Source organism: Ostrea edulis, chromosome 6, assembly GCF_947568905.1.
Source record: "Ostrea edulis chromosome 6, xbOstEdul1.1, whole genome shotgun sequence".
NCBI lineage: Eukaryota > Metazoa > Mollusca > Bivalvia > Ostreida > Ostreidae > Ostrea > Ostrea edulis.
In genome coordinates this window covers 14414056-14420563 of record NC_079169.1, presented here as the reverse complement: position 1 = coordinate 14420563, position 6508 = coordinate 14414056, and positions in this window count along the sequence as shown.

Genomic DNA, 6508 nt, shown 5'->3' with positions numbered 1-6508 from the left:
ATGGGAATTTCAACATACTGTTGGAAGACCTGGCCACCAAAGACATTGTTAATGAGAAAGTCGAACATGTTTCATGTATATTGATTAACACTTGTATTGAAAACCCCCTTCATTTCCACAATATTTCAATAGTTATTGATCATTGTGCGAATCATTCATCAAACATGTATGAAGTCGTTTATTGGTTTGATGCAGGTTGGGTAGCATCTATTCTAGTTTTACCAACATTCCTGGTTAATTGAAATGCTGAAGAATGTATATCTCAACAATCCCTGTTGTTTTTATTTGGTCTTTGTGTCTTGTTAACTCGCACGGTCATTTTTAGGAAATATGACAATTGACAGGGATACATTTAAAATGTTCATGAATGTTTTCTCGCATGCACAAGGTTCATACTACAAACCACATTTAACCCTGTGATACGTGAGCATTTGGGAACAAAATTCACTTTGGAGAAATCAGTTGCCTTCTCTGTACGATTCTTACATGGGGTGCTGCGTTTTGAAATACTTCTTTTCCTTTTACTTCAGATGCTAATTATTTAGTAGGTTACACGATATGCATACATCAAAGATGACATTTCTCAAAGCCACAGAACGGAACTGTACCTGTCATGAAAACGTACGTAATGAGTGTCAACTTTTTGCGCACTGAATCATGTCTCGTCACTGCGAGCAAAAAATCAATTTCTTGCACAATGTGCTGGTTATGCAAAAGTAAACGCTCTTGCAAACGCCCATATTTTCTGTATGCTGTTAATTCTAGTCATTACCACAAAGTATTTCTAATCTACCATCAAACTAAAAATATAGTTTAAGTCAATCTATCTACATTCAAACAAAGGAGAGGTGGTATGCAAGACTTTACTTCTAGACAGGCAAATGAATCAAATCACAAATTTAACCAGACGTTAAATCCAGAAAAGTTGTTTGTTGCATCGTGATTTCTCTATGACCTGGCGCCATTGTTTTCGTATTAACGACCAATACTTCCATACCCTGAATAAAGAACATATTTCAATCAAAATATTGTTTTTTGAAATCTTCTATTATTACTACATGAATTTATGGTCGGTTTACATTAGAACTTTGATCAAATTTATACTTACATATGTACCTGGTGATGTGCAACAACCTAGATAAATATATCTGAAGTCACGATAGGATCCATTGCCGCACGTTGTCATGGTGTTGCAATAATAAGTGTTGAAGTGAAAACCTTTTAATTTAATTCACTTCGTACGTCCAAGATTTTATTTCCTGTATAGCTAATCCGTGTGCATGCATCACTCCCACAGACATCATGTATGATTCATAATACTCAAGTCAGAACATAATCATTATTCCAATAAGTACTGCCAGAAAAAAAAATACTCTCCGACATATTTCATACCAATTGTTAGGCCGGTCTTGGCACACTAATTTTGACTACAGATAACTCCGTTTACCTGATCAGGATTTAGGGATCACGGCGGGTGTGACCGGTCGACAGGGGATGCTTACTCCACCTAGGCACCTGATCCCAACTCTGGTGTATCCAGGGTTCCGTGTCTGCACAACTATCTATTTTGTATTGCTTATAGGAGTTATGAGATTGATCACTGTTCGTTATCTTCACCTTTCACGAAACAATAAAAACTTTAATAAAGTATATACCTTACTGGTTTTTCAGTACATAAATATAAAAGTAATACGAAAATATCCGTACGTCTATTTCCCCAGAAATGTACTCTTTTCATTCGCGGAGGACTACTTCCTACAGGATCAGTTTTACTCCCTCATTGATATAAGTGCATTCTAAATCAATGTTCGGTAGGCGGAGTGTTCAAAGAATCGTGTGGTCTGTGACCTAATATTATTACAATATTAGAATAGGTAAACTGGAATGATGGCCAAAGGGAATTTTGGTATTCTAAATCTCTTTTACGAAAGCTCATTACACCAAAATTTTTATTTAATGGCTCGTTAAAAGACATCTTATGAAGTATGGTTTCACCATCAAAAGAGAGATACAAGCTCTGTTATTTTATTTCGCCGTGATTTGGTGCATGATATGGATATCTAATACAACATGCCTAGAAGATTCAAATGTAAATATTCTAATTTTCTTTTTACCCCCCCGCCCCGAAAAAAAAGAAGAAAACACAGCTTTTTATGAAAAATGAAAACGTTTCTGTAAATTTCTAAATATGCGCAAGGAATTTATTATCGCGTAATTTCGCGAGAAACATTGCTCGTGAAAAAATGCTTCTCGCTTTTATTTTTATATTCCTAAAATACATGCAAAATCACTTGATTAACAGAGCACTCGCGAATTTATTTTCTCGCGATTTGACCTCCATGAGACATTTCGCGATAATAAGTACTTGCGTAAAATAAGGAATCTACAGTATTTGTTGATATATTTCAAATCTAAGGATAAAATCTTTAAAAAAAACATGTCAGTTTGAAAAGAGACAAAAATTTGGAAATACAAATATACAGTTATTTAAAACAATGTATTTTGTATGCAACGAATGTAAACATTTGTCACATTGACCGCCATGTAAACATTTGTCACATTGACCGCCAACGAATGTAAACATTTGTCACATTGACCGCCAACGAATGTAAACATTTGTCACATTGACCGCCAACGAATGTAAACATTTGTCACATTGACCGCCAACGAATGTAAACATTTGTCACATTGACCGCCATGTAGACATTTGTCACATTGACCGCCATGTAGACATTTGTCACATTGACCGCCATGTAAACATTTGTCACATTGACCGCCATGTAAACATTTGTCACATTGACCGCCATGTAAACATTTGTCACATTGACCGCCATGTAGACATTTGTCACATTGACCGCCATGTAGACATTTGTCACATTGACCGCCATGTAAACATTTGTCACATTGACCGCCATGTAAACATTTGTCACATTGACCGCCATGTAAACATTTGTCACATTGACCGCCATGTAAACATTTGTCACATTGACCGCCATGTAAACATTTGTCACATTGACCGCCATGTAAACATTTGTCACATTGACCGCCATGTAAACATTTGTCACATTGACCGCCATGTAAACATTTGTCACATTGACCGCCATGTAAACATTTGTCACATTGACCGCCATGTAAACATTTGTCACATTGACCGCCATGTGAACATTTGTCACATTGACCGCCATGTAAACATTTGTCACATTGACCGCCATGTAAACATTTGTCACATTGACCGCCATGTAAACATTTGTCACATTGACCGCCATGTAAACATTTGTCACATTGACCGCCATGTAAACATTTGTCACATTGACCGCCAACGTTGGCCTACATACCGGTAAACGTAAACTTTTGAAAATTTTGATGAATTGTGTTATTGGAAATAATAAAACTATGCTCTACAATTCATGATTTACAGTACGAAAAAAAGTCCTTCGGATGAGACGACATAAACCGAGGTCCCGTGTCACAGCGGGTGTGGCACGATAAAAATCCCTCCCTGCTCAAAGGCCGTAAGCGTCGAGCATAGGCCCAAATTTTGCAGCCCTTCACCGGCAGTGGTGTCGTCTCCATATGAGTGAAATATTCTCTAGAGGGACGTTAAACAATATTCAATCAATCAATCTGTACGAAAAAATAAATACTATGATCATTTTTAATTTCATATATTCTATCAATTAATAATTAATCCTCATATTTTAAGCAAATGTTTATGATTTTTCTTTTCAATACATATTAATATGTTTATCATTCTTTTTACGTATTGATATCATAAGCACGGGGTGTAGAATAAAAAGCCGATTTATTTATGCCTTCGAGATCAAAGATTGGGACACAAAATGTTTTGAGTTTTTCTGTATGTTGATCTGTCTGTATAATGGCTTATAACATTTAAATCTGCCGCGGTGGACACTATATTGTTTGGTCAATATCGTGACGTGCTTGTCTCCATAGCAATAGTTTCTTCTGAAGATGATGCATCCAAACATTGGAAAGGTACTCCTTAGTCAAAATCAGTGTGTCAAGAATGGGCTAACAATCGGTATGAAACACGTTAGACAGCATTTGACCCAATGATAGGTTGTATTGGCAAACTGGATTATAATCAAAGTACTTAAAGTACTCGTGGGAGTTGAACATTGTGGAAATTCAGTTAGAAAAGATAGTACTGGAAGGGTAGGGGGATAAATGACTGAATATTATCATGATTTTAGATACAAATCAACTGTTGTTGTTTTTCTAAGCGTTACAACAGCAAACATGGATAATGGAAGGCCCATGGGCCACAACGCTCCTCGAGTAACTGAAGTGTTGTTGTTTTCTAGAATTTCACCCCTTTATATTCTCATGAAAAATGTGACCACATATTATGGCCCAAACATTCAAATCAATATGGTTATCAATGCCTTGCAGTTATGAAGAAGTTTTTCCCCTGTATATATACATTCAAGTTTAATCCTAGTTATAGCTAATTCTAAGGATTCATTACTAGAAAAGGTAGTCCAATATGCTAAACTGTCACCTGAGTACACTACAGTCCTGTAGAGGATCAATGGAATGGTAAATAATTGTATAATAACTCAAAATAAATGAAATGCAAAAAAAAAAAAACATTAAAAATTGTCGGGCATTGGAAATGCACAAGCCGAGTTGCGCAAGGAATGGGCATAGAGGGAACCGGCAGAAAAGTTTTCAAGAATTATCAAGCAGGGAGCAACATTTTGCGTACATAAATTTCAACCGACTTAAATCCTTTGTGACCTTGACCTTTAACCCTTGACCAAAATCAATAGGCTTCTTTGTCTCATCAAAGGCGATAATCCATCTAAGTTTAATTGAGATCCTATAATTTGTTAAAAAATTATAGTGCAGAAAACAAAATTTTCTCCAAATTTCATTCTATTTATAGCCAGTGACCTTGACCTTTGACCTAGTGATCCCAGAATCGATAGGCCTCCTCATCTTACTGAGGGTGACAATCCATCTAAGTTTGAATGATATCCTATAATTTGCTCAAGAGCTACGGTGCGGAAATGAAATGTTGATGCGTGCCCGCCTGCCCGCCCAAAGGCACTTCATCAGATCATAAGCCGAGTTCGACTTCATCGCAACTCCGCTAAAAATGAAACACTAGTCAAATAATGTTATTTATTGCCAAGGTATTTGGGATATTATACTGTGGCTCAAACAGGGGGTGAATGAACTGACAGTATGGAAAGCATATAGTGGAATCAGACTTGTGATGCTGGAAATCTATAGTGATTAATAAACTATACATGTACAAGATCCATAACTATTTTTTTTCCAGTTTGTGAGGGAGAATCCTCATGTCTCTTTCATCTGTAGACAAATAAACAATGTGTTTTGACCAGAGTAATTTCCAATCCTTTTTGCAGCATAAATTCAACATTGTGGCAACTGGGTTAAACTTTGATAGTGAAGTAATACATGGCAGCACCTTATCCCATGCTCTTAAAATTTCTGTTTGACACACACTCATGAAATCCACTCAAACATTACAGAGTGCAGCAAATTCCCATTGTAATAGGGGATTCAAAATGGATAACTGGTACAAAATATGGTACATACTATTCAAAAAGGATAATGAATTTGACATATTGATGTCTTGGAAAAGGAAATTCTGACATCGGGGCTCTAAACGTTTTCAAACATTGTCATTTGATAAAAGTGTTCTACATTTTTAAAAATAGAGATTAATATGTCTTTACATACATAGGTGAGAAAGTTTCCATTATTCCTAGCCGAGACATACCATGTATGCGCAAAAAATTCATAAACAAATATCACACTACTCACGTAGAAAATGTGGACCTTACCGTCATCAAGCGCAGCGAAACACGCCATTTCGAGATTATAGTCGACGAAAGCTCGGTAACAGTAATGAATAAGGTACACTCATTTTGTATCTATTTTGTGACTTTCTTTATTAAAAGGAACAGTTCTCTAATGTGTAACGTGCAATTACTACGTAATTCAATAACTTGAAGCATGAAGCAGTTTCACTTTGCCACCGGATATAAAAAATTTTATTTCGTATTCCGATCCCAATCGAAAGTTGTTGACTGGGAATGACGTGTTTTAATTCAATCTACATGTAACATCAAGCATTTTTTATATCACATTAAAAAAAAACCAAATATATACACATACACAATGTTGTAGAGTTATTTCTTGTAAATTTTCTGAGGTTTCGCACCATATTCGATATTTCGCGCCACGGTGTCAATAGGGTTTGTGTGCAGTTGTCGTTCGTTTCCCTATCAATGTTTATAGGTGACGCTGCGCTACAAAAAACAATTTTCAACCTTATCTTTTATTTTTCTATGTCTATCAGTATCAATTTGATCGAAATCTTGTATTCAAATTGATTTGAATACAATATCATTGCATTTATTTACATGTCAATTATCAAAATTAGATTAATTCAGAAAGGTTACATGGATTATTTAATGGCGGATGTTTATAAAAGTTTATGTTGATTTACCTA